This window comes from Balaenoptera physalus (genome assembly GCF_965194825.1).
Source record: "Balaenoptera physalus genome assembly, chromosome: 16".
Taxonomy (NCBI): Eukaryota; Metazoa; Chordata; class Mammalia; order Artiodactyla; family Balaenopteridae; genus Balaenoptera; species Balaenoptera physalus.
The window spans coordinates 57,552,189-57,571,387 of NC_138898.1; the positions used below are offsets into that span (position 1 = coordinate 57,552,189).

General features: G+C 44.3%; 1 protein-coding gene across 23 annotated transcripts in view; it reads left to right on the forward strand.

The window, feature by feature from the left end:
• RBFOX1 (RNA binding fox-1 homolog 1) overlaps window positions 1-19,199 on the forward strand; it is a 2,204,869-nt gene that overhangs the window by 1,953,571 nt on the left and 232,099 nt on the right. The gene's annotated exons all lie outside the window — the stretch shown is intronic.

The following is a 19,199-nucleotide window of genomic DNA, read 5'->3' on the forward strand; positions in this document are numbered from 1 at the left end:
TTTCTGTGTGCTCACATGGTAGAAGGCATGAGGGGTCTCTGTGAGACCTCTTTTATAGGGGCACAAATCCCATTCACGGGGGCTCTACCCTCATGACTTAATCGCCTCCCAAAGGCCCCGCCTCCTAACACCATCACAATGAGGGTTAGAATTTCAGTGTATGAGTTTGGTGGGGGGAACACAAACATTCAGTCTACAGCAGAGCCTGGGTGAATTTCTCAAGATGAAAAAGAGAATTGCTGACATGTCTGGGACTGAAATGTTGATCCCTGGAACCCTCCCCTTTTTCACTTCTCCTTGTGCCTTTAAAGTGGGCGGAAGGGCATTGGCATCTATTAATTGCCTACTGGGTGCCAGGCATGGATGTTAATGATTAGGTCTTCAGGCTGGTAGAGTGGGTTTTCGGGGGAGAGACTGGTGATCCCACTAGACATTGATGGGGCTCCGTGACAGCAGTGGGATTCAGGGACCTGGTCTGGGTGGAGGAGGGGAGGTGGAATCCGACATCAGCAGTGAGAGAACAAGAGAGCTGGTGGGTTTCAGAGCAGGGATCTAGAGTGTGTATTGGTAGCTCGAAGGCCAGCCTGCGAAGAGGACTCTCCCTGTCAAACAGAGAGGCAACTGCCTCCTTCCATCACTGCTCTGATAAGACCTGGGCTTCGCTCCTGAGTAGTAAACTCAGAGGCCGCTGAGAGTCCCTGAGGGACAAGGAGGGGACTGGCCTGCTAGGACAGACAGGGGATGGTTAAGGTCTGGAGGGAGGAGAATCCTGTGTAGGGCAGACAGCTTCCTGGGGGAAGGGGACGCACACACTTGAGGTGGGCGTGGGTGGAGAGGGGCACCAGTTTTCTAGGATTTCTACAGAGGCGTTTTGGGTGGGCCCTTAGATATTAAAATTAGATTGAATTCCACTCAGTTCTGTGAGCTTTTGTTATGCACTGATCCTGTGCAAATCCTGCAGGGGATGCCTTGAAAGCATGCTTCTTCCTTGCAATGAACGCAAAAAGTCGTTTCTTTTGACTGCAATAGTTTAGGAAACTGGAGGGAAAGCCCTGTTCCCTCAACCTGGTTGGCTGAGGTGATGGCGAAGTTAACTTGGGGGAGGGGAGGGCTGCCCCTTCTCTGCATCCATCAGAGGCTTGAGACCGCAGTGCTTGTGAGCTGCACTGCACAACACAGCTTAACGCATTAACGTGTGAGACCCCTAAACCCCTGCTTCCCCCTTGCTCTCGGAATCCAGTTGTTTAATTCCAAGTGAGCTGCACATATTCTCTGAGATTGGACGACGCCAACACTTGGAAATGAAACCTACCTGCCTTTCACTGAGTCGTTGGCTTTTCTTCCCGTCTTCTCTCTCGGAAGGAAGGGCTCCCAGAACCATCCTGAGGAAGGAAACATTTATTTCCCATCTTGCAGGGGCACAACCTGGCAGCCGTGGGCTTCAGCTGAGACCCCTGGGCAGCCCTCCTGCTCACTGCCCAATTCCCTAATCTAATCTAACTCAGTGAGGTTTGTGCAGGTTCATTTAAGCAGCAGAAGCTGTGCTATAATTGTTACATGCGCCAGTGACGATTTGTACCATCTGGGTATGGGAGGGGGTGGGGAGAGAGAGGAAGAGAGAGGGAGAGACAGAGAAAGACTAGTAGTATAACCACGGAGAAGGATTTTTTATTCTATTACCGAGACAATATAATTCAAGAGTGGCTGCAGAGCAATTGGAAACTACGGAATGGGAAGCAATGTAGTTATAGTAAAATGTCAAAGTATAATGAAACAGGGAAACAGCACTGCTTTATGACACAGCCAAGTTACAGGCAGGTGGCAGCCGTAAATATGTATATAAATAACAATATGGATAAAATGTCAAGCCTTCCAGCTGGCTTGGTTAAAGCACTTTAGTACTATTCTATTTAGGGTAACAATGTAGCTTGACAATTTCCACAAAAAACACATCATTCGAGAATGAATCGGGCCACATTAGTAGGTAGGTGATCTGAATTGCATTAAGATCTTAGAACCAGAGGGCGTGCCTGGTCTGTCCCCCTCCTGCCTAGAACAACTGATTGCTTCCTATGGCATGAGGTTAACTTGGTTCTCTGGCATTGGAATGCAAATGTTTGCTTTCCCTCTCCCTCTATTATCAGTAACCCACACACAAAATAAACAAATTGTCGATATCCTAGACCTGGGGTCTTCCCTGTGGAAGGTGTCCATCAATTTCTTTATTTATTCACTCAACTAAATGTATTGAACGCTTTGTATGTTGCTGAGGATCTGAAAGTGAGCAAACTATGTATAATCTTTTTTATAAGATTATACGAGTCTTATAGTCTAGTAGGAGAAAAAGACCTGAATGAAATAATCACAAAAATAAATGTAAAATTGCAATAGTAATGCATGCTACAAGTTCCATTTGGGTTGGTCAGGGAGGGCTTTCTGAAGGAACTGATATTTGAGTTGACATCAAAAGGTGAAAAGATACTAAAATTAAGCAGTTAAGGAGGGATGAGAATAGCATTCCAGGCAGTGACATTGGCATATGCAAAAGGCCTGTGGTAGGGAGCACATTGGTGAGTACGAGAAAGCTCATTTATCCTCATACTGGAGCTGGAGAGTGGGCCAAGTCCATTTAGGACATGTAAGGGGCAGACAGGGTCTCACAGGTCGCGATCAGGAGCTGTGACTTTACCCCAAGAATAGGGACCCATAGGAGGGCACTCAGCACGACACGTAGGCCTAGGACTGAGGAGGCGGCTAGGACCAGCCCCACCTCGGAGCTACTGTGTTCATCTTGCAGTCATTTGGATGCTCCAGGAAGACAGAAGCTGCTTTGTTGAATAGGTACTGCATGTGGTTTCATAAACATGCTATAAGCATCCGCTTTATACCAAACACTGTTCAAGGCACAGAGGATGCATACACACAAAGGGGCATCCTTCCCCTTGAGAAATTCACAGGTTAATGAGGTGGAGGTCATATCAACCAATGATTTACATATCAAGCACTTTGATGAAATTAGGATGCACAGAAAAGGGCCTTTAGCCTTATGGATCACTTCCTAGGGTGGATGTCCTCTGCACAGAATCTTCCAAGGACTGAAGTTGTCCTGCCAAGAAGGTGTGGAGGAAGGTTTGGTGTCCCAGCAGGGAGAACGGCATGATTAAGACAACCGCAGCCAGTGGCAGGCGGGGAAGATCCTCAGGGTCAGCAGGTAGAGCGCTGGTGGAGGAGATGAGGAGCCCACTCCCAGGACGGACCTCCTTGATCCGTGTCGTGTGGTGTCTCCCAAAATTGTATCATTTCACTGGAAGAGAGTCTCCCGATGCTTTTAAGTCAAATTCGTGTTTTATCCTTTTCCCCTTGCCCTCTTTCCCAGTCATATGTGTATTATAGGCTCTTATACGTACGGTCAAGTTAGAGTCATACAATCCAGTATTCCCATGCACACAAGAAAGTGTAAATGAAAGCTACCTTCTGGGTTATACCCTGTGCATTGGTGCATGAAGGCAAGCTACACAGAGATGCATGAAGTCAACTGGTTAGATCAAGAAATTAAAAAGACAAAATACCATCCAAAACTCTTGTCTATTCAATAGCAAAGCATTTGGATGGACATTGAGATACAACAGAGGAATGAGGTTTTGCCTCAGCCTAGATCCAGCCATCTTTTGACCTACACATTTCCACCATGAACACGTGGAATTGCCAACCTGTGTTTTCTCTCCTTTCTGACCATCCTTTTGAACTTCTGGGTCTCAAGGAAGTCCTTGGGACAAGAATGGACCCCGGACGGTTCCACCAGGGACTATAGTGATGACCACTGTCCTCTTCCCACACTCTCCATGTGGCGTCAGCCCTCGGCCAACCCCTTTCCCATAATAAAGCCCATCGTTCCATGTTTTGCTAATGGATTCATTCATTCATTCAACACCTATTTATGGGGCAAAAATTATGTGACAGATACGATGCTAACAGTGACCAAGACAGTTGTGGTCCCTGCCATCTTGGAGCTAAAGATCTAGAAGGGACATGTTTTAGTTTTTAATTGAAATGGGGTGGTATCTTCCAAACAAACAGCTAGAATCAAATATTAGGAACAGTTAGATTTTGATTGAAAATTCTCTCCTCTGAGCCCCTCCACCTACCAAGTGGTTAGGTTTTAGCTAAAAGATATCTTTTTTTGTTTGTTTCCCCCTGTTGGAACACCCAAAGATGCTTTCCTTTGATACTTTACCCTCTTTGTATTTTGATACTTCACCTCTTTTGAAGAGCTTCATTCTTCTAGCTCTTTGGAATGTGTTTTGTTTTGTTATCTAGCCTCGTTTTCTCTGCAGGAATTTAACAGACCTCAGAGCTGTTGGCTAGGAAATATTAAATATTTATACAGATACAGGCATTTTGTTTGGATGATGTAAGAGATGTTAGTCACACTTTAACGAATGCTAATAACTAACATTATTGAGAGTATGGGCCCGTGTGCGGTCTAAGATTCTTTCCCTCCTTTGATTCTTAGAACAACCCTATGAAGTCAATGTCATTAACATCCCTATTTTGGAAATGCCAAACTGAATCCCTTTTATTGAGGGCAAGGCCAGCTTCATGGGCATGCCCCTGAATGGTCACATATGGCCCCATGCTTTGAGGGGCCCCAGATATAGTGTAACACTCTGATTGGGGTTCTTTTTGAATTATTCTTCTTAAAGAATTGGAATATTCTTAATAATTTTTAAATTGTACGTGGGGCTCCGCATTTTCTTCCTGCACCAGCCCTGGAAATTCTGTAGCCAGTCCTGACTAAGGAGCCGGAACAGAAGTCCGTGCAGGGTTGATCCAAGCACAAAATCTGTTCCTTTAACGGCTCCCCTTCATGAGGGCCCCCCACCCAGTATTTCATGTCGAGGAAGGGCGTCTCCTAGGGAAATCTGGAAGACGCCTCCTTCAGTCTCCAGCTTGTGGGTGGATTCTCATGGTGAAGTGCATCACCTTTTCACGTATTGTTGCTCTAGCACATCTGCTATGTTGATATAGCACTCGTTTTATGGGCCTGGATTAATTCCAAAGTAAAGACGAAGTACTCAGCTGAAAAACTGTAAACACAAGACACGATGACGTGCATCTCCAACTCCCAGCAGCATCTGCCAAGGGCCCGAGTCCCTCTGCGCTTTATCTTGTTTGGTGTCACAAAATCTTTGTATCATCTACTCAGAGTAATAATTTCCAAATTGATTTGAGGACCTGTAGGCCAGGAGGGCATGGCAGCTGGGAGAACACACCTCGACGTGCGTTCCACCTCCTCTGTCTGCCTTGGTACCACTGCATGGTCAGCCTGTGGTGTCCACCCTCCTGAGAGTGATGGGTGCCTATAGGGCCACCACCATGCGGTGCTCTTCTCATGGGGGCCTCAGAGATAACAAGCAGGGGGCAGAAATCGACTCTGGGTCTTCTGTTTAAGCCCTGTGTGCCGGTGCATGGCTACATTGGCCTGGAGGAAGGGGCCCCATTCATCCGCTGGGAGGGATGCCTTTTTTATTTCAAACAGTGGTGTCATGCCTACAAGTGAGTAGCCCCAGATATCCAGGGGGTCAGCAACAGACCTATGGAGCATCAAATAGAAAATGCCATCTTCATGTCCGTGTCCTGGGCCCCTGGCCTCCTGACAGTGGGGACCTAATTCTTACTTCCAAAATGACAGCTTCGAAATAGAGTTTGTCAATCCCATTGTCATGGCATTAGCATCGCATGAGTGGAAAACACACAAGCACACACACATTTATTCACGTATAAGTATACCTCACCTTGTATTCTTCCCTCCTGTTTAATTAAATGGAAGGATGGCTGGGTTTCCTGCTGCGGTGACCTTGGGGAAGTCCCTGGAGCTCTCCGGGCCTCTGTTTCTTTGCCTTCAACCTGTTTTTGATCGTGAATATTATTCGTGAAGTGCTTTTAATAGCAGGGATCAGATCTCCTTTCCCTGGTTCAAGGAACTTGTCTCTGTTGCCGTCTTACTCTCCTCATATCCGCAGCCTGACAGGGCCCTTCCCGGTCCTCCCAGAAACATCTGAAAAGAAACCCTTCTCTTCTTGGCTTCAGTCCAGTTGGTTCTCCTAATGAGCACATGGCCTCCCACCCAGCGGCTAAAATGATCATAATTAAAAAAATTTTTTTCAGTGGTTAAGATCAACATCTTTGCTACAATCCGACAGGTGCCTGTAGCTTCATTACCCACCTCCAACCTTCTCATGGCCAGCCAAGCAGATGCTCCTTGGTCCCTCCAATAATCATGCTATCTCTGCCACAGGACATTTGCACATGCTTTTCCTGCTGCCTGGGATGCTACAGCCCCCAGTCCCCACCTTAGTCCCTGGCCGGCTCTTATATTCAAACTTCTTTGACTCAGACATCACTTCTCTAGGGATATACCCTCTGATTAACTCTTGAAATCAGAACAAGACTCCCTATTCTAGGTGCTAACTAATTTTCTGTACTTTTCTTCCTGGTGTGCACGACATGTCTCTTCCACCAGATCATGGTTATTATAAAGGCAGGGATCTTGTGTCTTTAGCACCCCAGTGCATCCTCAGAGCCCACACAGAACGTGCCTCTAACAGTCATGAATGCAGGAATTGGCTGATTCCGTGGCTTGCCACCTTCCCCTGGGGGCTGCTGTGTCACTGGTTCAGTCTACTCTGTGTCCAGAGGCTCATTTCCCCGCAACGGAGAACATCCATTTATCAAAGCCCCCCTTGTCCATCTTCTGAGAAAGACAGGCAGTGTCTTATATTCACGTTCACTCCCTTACTTCCCTCTCTAATTTGCTCATATATCATCTTTTCAGACAGGACTTTCCTGACCCCTCCATTAAAATCAGACCCTCTGCTCATTCCCAGATATCCTATTCCCCTTCTCTATCTGCCATTTTGTCATATCACTCACTTATCAACATTTGATACACTATATGTTTACGTTTTTTATTTGTTTGTGTCTGTCTTTCCCCACTAGTATGTAAGCTCCACCAGGGTAGATATTTTAGTCTGTTTTGACTGTTGCTGTATCCTTGGAGTGCTTATCACAGAGTAGGCATTTATTAAGTATTTCTTGAATAATTAAAACAATGGATGCACAGATGAATGAATGGATGGACAGATGAATGAATGGGTGGTTGGATGGATGGATGGATGGATGGATGGACAGAAGAATGGATAGATTTAGCCTTGGGTTTTAATATCAATAGTAATCTCTGATTTCTAGATTTTGGATTTGGGGATGAACACCTCTCATTATTATACTTTGAGACAGACTTTCTGGGGCAAGTCCAGAGATCGTTTTGCTTCACTTGGTATGGGCAATTACCTGGCACTTGCCATTTTGTGCAAAAAATATTTGCTTCTTTTCTCCCTTTCTTCTCTGGCAACTTGAATATTATGGTTGAAGTAAGAATTTCCAAAGACCTGTTGGAGTGGAATACACATAAAAACCAAGCCACAGAGTATTATACATTTCATGTTGCCAGATTAAAACATTTCGTCTAGGTTGTGGAAGCATTTAAAATTTCAGCTGTTAATTGGAAAAGTTATTGCTATGGCAGCCATTCAGCTTGGATTTGGGAGGAGCAATTCTAGTTTCAAATATTCTACTGTGTGTGTCTGTAAATCAAGGAAATGACCTAGAAATTGCAATATTTTGGCATTCCAAATTATTGTTTGCATTTGGAAATAGCACAAACAGAAAACTCTTTCCTAAATCCAAATTGGTTTGGAAAATATAATCAGCATGGTCTTCAGACTTGTCTTTTATTCTAGTCCATTTTCTTTGAAACCATTATAGGCCACAATATACTCACATTTATTTGTAACTTTTATCAGCCTGATGAATGGCTTTTGTTTTCTACTGACAACTCAAGGCAGGAATCGTGTTTAAATAGTGTATTGGTTGAATCTTTTTGAGCAAGTAATTGAAAACGCAACTAAAAATAGCTTATGCAGAAGGGCATGTATAATCTCACTTAAGAATTCAGGGGATGAGGCTATGCTAGGGTCAGCTAATTCAGATAATTTAGCAATTCAACATCAGTAAGGTTTCAGGTTTTTGCTATATTTCTGCTCTGCCATTCTGCCATTCTCATTGTGTCTGCTTATCCTCTTAGGCTAGCATTCCTCCTGGTCCCAAGATAGCTGCCATTGCTCCAGACATCACGCAGAGATGATAACACTTCAGAAAAGAATAGGAAATGCCCCTTTTGGATTTTTCTTCTTATGAAAAACTCCTTAGCAGCCCATTCACCTCTCCCAGAGAGTTTTCCTGGCATCGCATAGGCCAGATTATCATTTGCCTTAATCACTTAGCAAAAGAAATGAGATCCCTAAGATTGACTTAAAGCGGTGACTCTCATACTTGAATGTGCTTCAGAATTCCCTGGAAGGCCTGAGAAAACACAGAATGCTGGGCCTGACTCCAGAATTTCTGATTCAGTAGGTCTGGGGTGGGGCCTGAGACTCTGCATGTTTAAGCTCCCAAGTGATGCTGATACTGCTGGTCCCAGAACAGCATTTTGAGACCTACAGACATAGAGCCATCCAGATTTATCCCCTTTGGCACTGGGGAGAGGCTCAGCTTCCTTGAAGGGCTTGGTGGTCAGGAGATGAATGAAATATTTGGGTTTATGTCTGCCAGAAAATTACCTCTTGTTTAGCTAACCAAAAGTAGCTGACACAATTTACATCTTACAGCAATAACATGATATTTCACGTGGCGAGTAAGAGTTGACTGAGGATGAACTTGAATTTGGAGACTGAATTGTGTCTAAAGGTGGATCTGCCACCATCCACGGACTTACAACTTACATTTGACTCACTACAGTATTTCCGTTTTATTTATTTGTTTGTCTGTGTTTATTTTCCCAAGAACTAGAAGTTTCATTTGAACTCACAGCCACTGCTTTCACTGGGTTGAACAGACATTTTGGAAGATGGGGTGGTAATGCATAACCAGAAGGTGAGAAATTGGGGCTCACAGTGGTTAAGAGTTTACCTAAGTCCTTGTAAGCCGTGAGTGCTGGTGTTAGAACTTACATCGATGCTATCTTATGTCTCTTAGTAAGCTTCTGAGATCCAGAAAACACAAGCCTTTGGCAGTTTTCAGGAGTGCTGTCCTATCCACAACCCTCAGACCCCTCTCCAGAGGGTCTCCGTCCTCCTTCCGATCTTCTCACTAGCTTCTTCAGCCACCTGTGAGGTGTGTAGGGTGACACGGAAGATTAGGGAAGGACCCATCATGATTTTTTGCACTTGCACGCCCAAGGATATGCCAGTGAGTTGTGGGCAAGATAGAATCTTGGACATCTTCTCTTGGGGTCTCCTCCTGGTGTTTGACCAGACACCCCCATGGAGTCCGCCATATACACAATGATGTGGAGGGCTCCCCCGCAGCCTTCTGAAGGAAGCAACTGGTCTCGAAGTGAGTTTTCCGGGTTTATATGATTGTCTTAGTTGCTGCTGTAATAAATCACAGCAAACTTAGCAGGATGAAAAATACCCATTGAGGGGCTTCCCTGGTGGTGCAGTGGTTAAGAATCCACCTGCCAATGCAGGGGACACAGGCTCGAGCCCTGGTCCAGGAAGATCCCACATGCCGCGAAGCAACTAAGCCCGTGCGCCACAACTACTGAGCCTGCGCTCTAGAGCCCGCAAGCCACAATTACTGAGCCCGTGTGCCACAACTGCTGAAGCCCGTGCACCTAGAGCCTGTGCTGTGCAACAAGAGAAGCCACCGCAATGAGAAGCCTGCGCACCGCAACTAAGAGTAGCCCCCGCTCGCCGCATCTAGAGAAAGCCCACGTGCAGCAACGAGGACCCAACACAGCCAAAAATAAATAAATAAAATAGATATAACATTAAAGAAAGAAAAAATGTTAAAAAAAAAAAAACATCCATTGAGTTTCTCATAGTTCTGTTTGTTATAAGTTCAGGTTCAGCCTCCTCTGCTTAGAATTTCACAAGGCTGAAATTAGGATGCCAGTAGGGCTGCCTTTCTTTCTGGAGGCTCTGAAAATGAGCCCATTTCCATGCTCACTCCAGTTGTTGGCTGAATTCGATTCCTGTCAATTGTAAGACTGAGGGGCCCCCTTGCCTTGCTGGCTGTCGTCTGGGAGATGGTCCTTGCTCTGAGGAACCACCTACCTTCCTTCTTGTGCTCTCCACATGCTCCACCCTTCTCCAGCAACAGTGGGTCAAGTGTCTCTCAGAATTTGAATCTCTCCAAGTTCTCCTGTTGGGGAAAGTTCTCTCCTGGAGAAGGTTCTCTGCTTTTGAGGGCTCATATTATCAGATTAGACCCACCCAGATCATCCAGGATAATTTCCCCATCTCAAAATCTAAAAATTGAATCACATCTGCAAAATCTCTTTTGCTGCGAAATGTAGCATATTCACAGGTTCCAGAGATTAGGGTGTGGACATTTGGGGCAGAAGGACATTCTGCCTACCCAAATGATCTCATAAAAATAATAAATGTTAACCAACATTGCTCTAATAATGATGATGGCTAATATTTAAAGAATGCCACTATGTGCTAGACTGTGATAGGTCTTTGAAATTGATTGGCTCTTTTAATCCCCATCACAAAACAACAAAGTAGGGACTATTTTTATTCTCATCTTACATATTAAAAAAAAAAGCTGAGACACAGGACACATCAGCATCTTGTTCTGGGTCACTCAAAAGGTAAATTTGGAGCTTGGGATTAACATACACAGACTACTATAGATAAAACTGATAACCAACAAGGACCTACTGTAGAGCACAGGGAACTCTACTCAATATTCTGTAATAACCTATATGGGAAAAGAATCTGAAAAAGAATGAATGTATGTACAGGTATAACTGAATCACTTTGCTGTACACCTGAAACTAACACAACATTGTAAATCAACTCTACTCCAATAAAATTAAAAAAAAAAAAAAAAAGGTAAATGTGAAACAGAGATTCTACTTGGGAAGCCTGCCTACAGAGGCCAGGCGGTTAATTCTTCCACGGCACTGCCCACGCCAGCTTCCCATCCGTGCCCCCCATTATGATCTGCTTACTTGTCTGTTGCCACTCCCTTCCTGAGCCCTGGGCTCTGATTGCCTTAGAGGTAGGACTCCATTATTCATCAAGTGTCTCAGTCCAAGACATGTCATTGGTGCTCGATGAATTGTTAATACACATACACCTGTGCAAATATCTGTAACGGTGGACATTTTCAGGCATTGGGATCAACCATCTTGAAGCAGGCTGTGCTCACATCTCCTGGACAGATATCAGTGTGTCGTACACACACACAGCTGTGTGTATCCATCGACACAGTAAAGGCTGGGTGAGACAGCCCTCAGGAGCTCCAATTCCCTCTTCAGCCTTGCTTCGACCAAGTTCTAAAGTGCTTCCTTCTCAAAAACGCTCCCGGGGAGCACGTGAAGCTCCCCCGGTCGGATTCCATGAGGTTACTTAGTCCAAAAATGCAGTGATGTGATCACCATCACTATGGAACACTGACTCTTGTTTCTAGAGGAAGATCATTGGAAAGCAGGAACATTCGAAATCAAACCAGGCGTGGGCCGCTGGAAGATGATGATCTTCTGAAAAATGGATCAAGAGGCTTTTGAATGGCGGAATGGCAGTGGGGACGGCCAAGACCACCTCCTCTTTCTCAGCAGTATCCTCTGCTTTCAGGCAAATACACAGGCAGGGGATGCTAAAACTATTGTTAAGACTCCCTGAATGACTGGTTCTCAATTTCTTCTGTTAAATGAAGCAGTATTTATAATGCTTTCTTTTTCCTATAGATTTGTTCTCCAAAATACATCTGGAATCTTTTCTCTTCCATCCCTTGGGATTACCTTCTGCTAGAATGTTCTCTCTTCCAGGGCATGATCAGGCCCCTGCCCACCTCTCACCCCAGCATCCACTAAGCTCCAGCCACCATGGTTTCCTTTCAGTTTCTGGAGAACCCCAAACTCTTTCCTACCTCAGGCCTTTGCCTAGTTTTTTCCTTTCTCCTGGAACCCTTCTTTTGACAAACTCTTTACAAACCTAGCTTAATCTTTTCAACTCACTCTGAGCTGACATGTCCTATCCTTAGAGAATCCTTCTCTGCCAACCCTAATTGAGGTACAAACTCATCACAATTTGTAAATAGTTGATTTTTTTTTTTTTTTGGTCTTTTTGTGTTGGGGTGGGATCCTCTATGAGTCTATGAGCTCCATGATGGTGGTGATCTTGCCTGTCTTGTTTGTTCTTGGGTTTCAGTGCCTCCCCTGTGTGCAGGCACAGAGTAAGCTGAATAGATGTTTGTGGAATGACTTCCGAAAAGAGCACCATTATCTCTACTTTCCCATAAGAAGTCTCGTGCATAACTCAGCGCGTGTTCTGTTCCCAGCTCCAGGGAGAGCACCGTCAGACTCCTTGTGTCAGCTCAGGAAACCAAGACAGTAAAAATAGTGACGATCGTACTTAACTGCTTCCAAGGTTCCTCAGGAATGTTCTGTCTGCCTTTATAAAGTCAGCTCCTATACTGGGTTCTCGGCGTATACCCTGGAGATCTCCTGCTTCTGAGTCACTTGGAACACTTATTAAATGCAGATTCATGGGTCCCCCTTCAGGCTGGCGAATTAGAATCCCTGATGCTGAGCTGCAGGAATGTTGTTTGCAGCAGGTAACCCGGGCAACTCTGGTCTGCAGGGAGGTATTAGAATCACTGACCTGGAGTGTTCAGTGTTACCTGTTATCTGTCCATAAAGACATCTTCTAGCCCAACAAGAATATCTCTTGGTACTCAACTAAGCAGGTTTATTATTTTTTTAAAAAATGACAGGCTAGATAACAGAAAGCAGACATCTCTCTAACAAATCTCGTCGTTCCAATTTTAAGCAGGGAATGTATGGGCTCCGTTTTCTGATCCTGAGCTTAGGGTGGAGTAAACCTACTCAGGGAATTTTTTTCTGCTTAACCAGCCCTGGGGCTGAGCACGCACAGAGCAAAAGGCTCCTGGTTTTAGCCAACAAGGAAGGCTGTCTGGGTCAGCAATAAACTTAAACCGCCAAAAAGCTAGCCCGGTTGTCATTTACATCTAATGAAAGTCAGATTTATGGAACAAAACCCTAGCAGTGCCATGCTGCAGCGTTGTGTATGGAAATAATGCCGTTGCTTTTTGCGGTTTGCCAGACCTCTGCTATTTAATAATGGCAATAAAGGTTAAATTAAGTGAGTGCTTATTCTGTGCCAAGCTAACCCTTCTAAGTGCATTATCTCATTTAATTCACATACAGCCCTGTGAGGCCGGTACTAATGTTTGCATTTTCCAGGTAAGAAAAGAGGAGCTTGGTTTAAGGAGAGTCACCGCAGGTCATACAGGGGGTAGGGGAATGCAGATGTGAAGTTTCCTTTAACCCTCAGGCTGTCTTGCTTTCCTCCGAGCCTCACAAGGAAGGCAGAGCTCGGCTTATCTGGGATGGATCATTGCTTTGGATCCCAGCTCTGCACACATTAGCCCGTGCACATCTGTAAGATGGCAACAGTGAAACTTAAGTGCATCCACAGGCATGATAGGAAAATGAAGCCATCTACGTGATGCATGGGCAAAGGTTCTCCATCAAGGGAACTGTGTTATTATCCTGGTCTCGTTGTACACAGTGTTCACTTGGGGACACCACACTTCCAGAGGAATGAGGACAGATTACAGCAGGGCACGACCCAGATGGCAGAATGACCAGGGCGTACGTGCACCCAGGCAGGGCTGGAGAAACTGATGCTTTGTAGCCACGGGAGTGACTCATCTAATCTGCAGATATTTACAAAGCAACTGGTGTGCTGCAGGGGCAGCGTAAGGCACTAGGAAAACAGAGGGGAACAGATACGGTTTCTGTGCGGCTTCAGTGTATTTAGCAAACAATGTCCACAACTACGCAGCTTATTTAAAATTGTGATGAGAAGGATAAGCCATCCAAGTGTAAAACAGAGGCAACTGAAGGAGTGTCTCCTAGAGAGGAAAGCAGATTTCTTCAAGCTCCAAAGTGCTCCAATAAGAGTTATAACTTAGGCACTTAGGAAAGCAGGGAGAACTTTCTAACCCATCCCCCCATGACCTGCCAGGTGACCTTGAAGTAGAGAACAAAGGCTAAAGACAGACCACTGCATGGCACACCCGTTGAAGGGGCCCCCATACCTCCAAGGCTCGTAGGTTGCATGATCTCCAGTGTCAACCCTTGACAGGGGAGATCTCGTGTGTCTGGCTTTCGGTGCCTTCTTTTTTTTTTTTTTTTTTTTTAATTTATTTATTTTATTTTATTATTTTTTTTTGGCTGCATTGGGTCTTCATTGCTGCGCACAGGCTTTCTGTAGTTGCATCGAGCGGGGGCTACTCTTCGTTGTGGTGCGCGGGCTTCTCATTGTGGTGGCTTCTCTTGTTGCGGAGCACAGGCTCTAGAGTGCAGGCTCAGTAGTTGTGGCACATGGGCTTAGTTGCTCCGTGGCATGTGGGATCTTCCTGGACCAGGGATCGAACCCGTGTCCCCTGCATTGGCAGGCGGATTCTTAACCACTGCGCCACCAGGGAAGTCCATCGGTGCCTTCTTAAAAGCAGGCACTTTGGATGGAGAGGATAATAGAGCAAAACAACTACAGTGGTTGGAAACCCCCAAATGCCCAGAGAGGACATTCAACCCCTAGAATATTAGAGAGGGCAGTATAATATAATGGGTGAGAACATGGATTTTGGGATCAAATAAACAGTGGTTCAAATCCCAGTTCTGTCATTTACTAGCAGTGGGACCTTGGGCAAGATAATCCAACGGTAAAAATGTGGTGTGATAGTAAGAGTGACCTTGCTAGAGGATTGACCTTGTTTGAGGATTAAATGGGATTGCACACCTACAGAAAAGTGGAGATGGGAACTCGGGTCTGAAACCGCATATCCTTCGGACAGGGCACCCGCAGCACCCTTCCCGTCCCCACTGCAGCCCTTTGCGAACCACTGTTGTCCTGCCTGACTTCAGTCTCTGAAGAATCCTCCTTTGTTTCCTGAGAGCTCAATCTATAGCCAAAGTAATGAGCCTGATCTGATTCAGTCCAAGAACTCCGGTCATTGAACTTGACTGGGTATGTCCGTAATTTGTACATTTTGAATAACAGGTTATTGCTAAGAGGAGAACCTTTAGCTGAATCCAATGCATTCACAGCAAGCAGAGCAGGAGGAAAACGCCTAATTCCGGCTTGTTAGCCGCTGAGCTTCTGAGGACAGAATCAGCTTAGCCGCTTGCAAATAAGGGAGCATCACAGAACTTGGTTGAGCTGGCAGGAAGGTAACAAGCTGTGTATGAAAACCCTGGGATTAAATCTCCACAGCCAAATTGCTCGGTGCACAGGATCAAAAGAGCTGCAAGGGGAGAGGGACAATGCACGGGCTCCCTCCCACACACCTGCCCGACCTTTACCATCGGGAACACCCCCAAAGAGCGCGTGCTTTGGCGCCTTATCAAAAAACGAGGCTGCGCTTCAGATTATAATTAAAACAATAAATTCTTCTCCCCTGGGAATATCCCGATTAGCAAGCTGATACTGTGTCAAGCTGTTGGGGAGATAGCTCACGCTGTTTCTCAGACTCACCACGCTGCTTGTTTTTGAGTCCCCTGATGCTGCTTTTTGTAAATGACAACTTGCAGATAACACATCGGAGTTTCTCTCCATCTATTTCTCTACCGAGCTGTTAACACTGATGCTCATGGAACTTTCGGGGTGTGAGAGCTTTCATCTTGATGTGTGATGTAGGTCCTGGCATGAGCCATTTAGGAATCCGGGGAATGTGTGGGTCAGGGAAAATGTCAGATGACACGTGGGATGCGTTACAGTCTTCCGAAGAGAAGTTGCTGTGGACTGTGGTAAACGGTATCAGGCCAGCCCCTGAGCAGGGATTCAACAGCTTCCCTGGGTCCTCGCCCGTGTTTCTCCAAGCATCACAAGTAAACGCTTTCCTGTGGTGGATCCCACTGGTCCTCAAGCCACAATCAAGGGTCGGGATGTTGCTGGAACCGTAGAGTCCCAACCCGACGAATGACCTGACTTGTGAATCCGAGGCTTTGGAAGCGCGGTCCCAGCCGGACTGGGGAATTTTCAGTTCCTGAACCTAACAGGCTGTTCATCTCACTCTTGGACCATTGCGTGTGAGGTTCTTCTGTCTGAAACGATCTTACCGTTCACCATTCCCTTGGGCAACTTCAGTTCATCCTTCATACCTAGGCTTAGAATTACCTTCCTTCATGAAGCCTTTTTTTTTTTAAATAAACATTTTGTTTTGGAATAGTTCTAGATTTACAGAAAAGTTGCAAACATGCTACAGATCTCCTATACTACTCTCAACCCAGTTTCTTCTGTTAATATCTTACATTATTGTGGAACATTTCTCACAACTCATGAACCAGTATTGAACATAAAATTTACCATCGTAACTATTTTAAAGTGTACAGGTCAGTGGCATTAAGTATATTTGCATTGTTGGGCAATCACCACCAGCAGCCATCTCCAGAAACTTTTCATCTTCCCAAACTGAAACTCTGTGTCCATTAAACACTAACTCCCTGGCTCCCTCTCTCCCAGACCCTGGCAACCACCATTTCTGTCTCCATGAATCCGACTACTCTAAGTACCTCGTCTAACTGGACTCATACATGATTTGTCCTCTTGTGATTGGCTTATTTTGCTCAGCAGAGTGTCCTTGAGATCCATCCATATGGTAGCATGTGCCAGAATTTCCTTCTTTCTAAAGGCTGAGTGATACTTCATCGTGTGTTCAGTCGGCCCTTCCTATCCGTGGATGCGGGACCCATGGATACTGAGGCCAACTGTAAGGGATTTGAGCATCCTTGGATTTTGGTATCTGTGGTGGGTCCTGGAAGCAATCCTCCCCGGATACTGAGGGACGACTTGTTTATACCACATTTTGTTTATCTATTTATGTGGCCGTGGACACTCGGGTTGCTTCCTCCTTTGGCTTCACAAGGTCCTTCTTGACCTGACCGTATTACCCAGCTGCATCCTATGGTCCCCTCTGTCATGGTGCTTATCTCACGGGGGTGTGGGAGCTTATTTCCCCATCTGTCTTTCACACTAGACTCTCAACTTCTTAAGTACAGGTGCCGTGCCAGCAAGTTGTTCACCCTTATTTCTCCATGACCTAGAAATATGCCTGGCTCACATGAGGCACTCAGCAAATATTTTGAATGAATGACTCATAGGATGGGTGGATGAATGGATGGATGGATGGATAAAAAGATGAGGGTGGGCCTCACTAGATAATCTCAGGGAATGCAATTTGATTCCTGCTATCAAGTCCAATGGGTGAGCATGTGATTAGAAAACAGGAGTTAAGGACCAAGGGAAAACACAAGGTTAAACTGACATAGAGCAGAGAGCAAGAGTGGAGCTCAGGGTGGGGGGTAGGGGAGTACAGTTTGCTTTACATTTTTTTTTTTTTGTTTGTTTGTTTTTATAATTGTACTTCTTTTTTTTTTTTTTTTTTTTTTTTATTTTTACAAGAGATAAATAGACTGACACCAAGCATTGTACATGGATGACCACAACAAAAACAACGATTGCAATTACCAAACATGAAACACACTCATACTATGTCATAATATTGACATTCAGTCCAGTAATCCTCCACTGTAACAGCTCCTTTACTTTGCAGTGGAAATTGATTTGTATATTCTTTGCCTCTGAGTCCTTGCGGGACTTTTTTTTTTCTTTTAATTCAGACAGAAAGTCACAAAAATTATACTCATCCTCATCAGTTCACTCAGTCCCATGTAATTAATTGTTTTTTTTCATCTTGATCTTTTGTTAGCACTTTTATGAGTTCATCAGTTTTTCATCAGAGTTCTGAAAATGCTTATTCATTCAGTTCAGCAGTACAGTCAGTTACCAGAAACCTGTACTTGTCAGAGTCTTTTCCATGAATTTCTTGAAGATGAAACCCTTTTATAGGAACATATTTGCAAAATCATCAGAGTACACCCAGAACTGTCTGTAAATGACAAAAGACTTAAAAATGACCACGGTAAAAGATTTGATGAAAGTTCATAATAATGCAGTTGACAAGAAAATTAGTTATTTCTGAGATATACATTTTAAAGTAATAACTAGGATTATTACTTATAACATTATACCAGAACATATAAGATTTTTAGAAATTTCATGTAATGTCTGAAACATTTATATTAACATATTTCCATACATATTTCCATACAAATACAAATATAAGATTTTTAGAAATTTCATGTAATGTCTGAAACATTTATATTAACATATTTCCATACATATTTCCATACAAATACAAATATAAGATTTTTAGGAATTTCATGTAATGTCTGAAACATTTATATTAACATATTTCCATACAAATAACCCAATGAAAGTTTAGTATTAGTTGTTTTGTTTGTTTTTTTATACTGCAGGTTCTTATTAGGCATCAATTTTATACATATCAGTGTATACATGTCAATCCCAATCGCCCAATTCAGCACACCACCATCCCCACCTCACCGCAGTTTTCCCCCCTTGGTGTCCATATGTCCATTCTCTACATCTGTGTCTCAACTTCTGCCCTGCAAACTGGCTCATCTGTACCATTTTTCTAGGTTCCACATACATGCATTAATATATGATATTTGTTTTTCTCTTTCTGACTTACTTCACTCTGTATGACAGTCTCTAGATCCATCCACGTCTCAACAAATGACTCAATTTCGTTCCTTTTTATGGCTGAGTAATATTCCATTGTATATATGTACCACATCTTCTTTATCCATTCGTCTGTTGATGGGCATTTAGGTTGCTTCCATGACCTGGCTATTGTAAATAGAGCTGCAATGAACATTCGGGTGCATGTGTCTTTTTGAATTACGGTTTTCTCTGGGTATATGCCCAGTAGTGGGATTGCTGGGTCATATGGTAATTCTATTTTTAGTTTTTTAAGGAACCTCCATATTGTTCTCCAGAGTGGCTGTATCAATTTACATTCCCACCAACAGTGCAAGAGGGTTCCCTTTTCTCCACACCCTCTCCAGCATTTGTTGTTTGTAGATTTTCTGATGATCCTCATTCTAACAGGAGTGAGGTGATATCTCATTGTAGTTTTGATTTGCATTTCTCTAATAATTAGTGATGTTGAGCAGC